Source organism: Tiliqua scincoides, chromosome 1, assembly GCF_035046505.1.
Source record: "Tiliqua scincoides isolate rTilSci1 chromosome 1, rTilSci1.hap2, whole genome shotgun sequence".
NCBI lineage: Eukaryota > Metazoa > Chordata > Lepidosauria > Squamata > Scincidae > Tiliqua > Tiliqua scincoides.
Genome location: NC_089821.1, coordinates 199241470 through 199243095, shown reverse-complemented (window position 1 = coordinate 199243095; position 1626 = coordinate 199241470). Strand labels below are relative to the sequence as shown.

General features: G+C 39.8%; 1 pseudogene; it reads right to left on the bottom strand.

Annotated features, from left to right (window-relative positions):
• Positions 1-1166: 1166 nt before the first annotated feature.
• On the bottom strand, positions 1167-1285 carry LOC136637667 (5S ribosomal RNA; annotated as a pseudogene).
• Positions 1286-1626: the final 341 nt, after the last annotated feature.

Genomic DNA, 1626 nt, shown 5'->3' with positions numbered 1-1626 from the left:
AATTCCTTCAGAATTGATTGAATGCCACAGAATCGAGTTTTGCACTTAAATTGCAGTCATGCCAGCAACGTATCCAACGTTAACTATTTTTGTTCCTCTCGAACAGTGGGTATGAGCTGAATGTATATATGGTTGACGTTTTATTTTGTGGAGTACCTGAAATAGAAAAATGAATATAAACGAATATAAAATATTTGCATTTGACAATTGGATGAGTGATTTGCATTTGTCATTGCATTAGCTGACATCAATTATAGTATGAAACATGTAATTAAGATATATGGTCATTTTCCAGGATGACTCTTCTACCACATGCTTAGAACATGTAGAACCCTTTGACATGAATGAAAGGTGTGAGTATCCAGCAACTTGTAGAATTGGGCCTGGTGCCTGGAAAACATGAGTCATCTTACAAACACATAGGGCTAGGTTTTCAAGAGTTCAGCTTTCAAATTGGCACTTAAATGAAGGACAGATTTTTTAGACGTGCTAAGAAATCAGGTGCTCCTGCTTTAAAATGAATGACAGTCTACGTAAACTCAGGATCAGATTGAACAGGACAGTCCTATCAAGGACTACAGAGCTGCAAAGGACCAGAAAATCCATCACATCCAACCCAACTTACCGGCAACATGACAACTGCTGACATAATGATATAGCCCAATAATGCAATCTCTGTTAAGCAGCTTCAGGTAGGCCAACCCGAATCATTCTTTCTTAGAAGCTGACTCTCCATACTCCTCCACTTGCCAAGTCTGTCCTCCTTTCATAGTGAGGTCACAGCAGCAACTCCTCCTGGCTCTGTCCTCTCATGACAGCTTTGTCAGCCTTTTTCCGCCTCCCATCCAACCAAGACCACTCTTGCTTAGCATTCTTCAGGCAGCCTTCAGCTTAATCACCAGGCCATGCCTCCTGACCTTGTATGTGATGATGAAGTTAGCTGTAATGCGAGCATGTCCAGTGTAATCAGGCAAAATGCGATTAATGCTTTTTAAGGACTACTTTGCCTTTAATCAAAAGTTTTCCATTTTCCCAACTCTGCCATTTTTCTTACCATTTTTATGCATAACATAATTAGTGGAAATTGGGAATAAGTGATGAATTGTTTCTCATTTACCTGTTATTGGTTTGGTTGGCAACCTTCAGTCCTGAAAGACTATGGTATAAGCCTACAGCACCCGGTATTCCCAGGCGGTCTCCCATCCAAGTACTAACCAGGCCTGACCCTGCTTAGTTTCCGAGATCAGACAAGATCAGGCATGTGCAAGGTCATTTCCCCATTTCCACCGGGTAGGAGGGAACTTTAGCAATCTCCTTCCATTTTTCCTTTTCTTCCTTTTGGAGTGAAATAGTATTATCTCATATAAAAAAGATAATGAAGTAAAATCAGTAGTCAAAAGTGTCCATCTTGCAAAGGGAACAGAAGCAGGCTAAGTGAGGGGAAATCATAACTAATTATCCAGCCGCATTAAACAGGAAGCAATATGCAGGAAAGAAGCTATTGATTAATATTGCAGGGGACCTTTGCTGAATGGCATTTACTTGTGAGTAAATAGGCTCTTGTCCATGAGAAAGGTCATTGCTGATTTATACAGAGTTATATTAATTTTTGTATTTTATTTATTT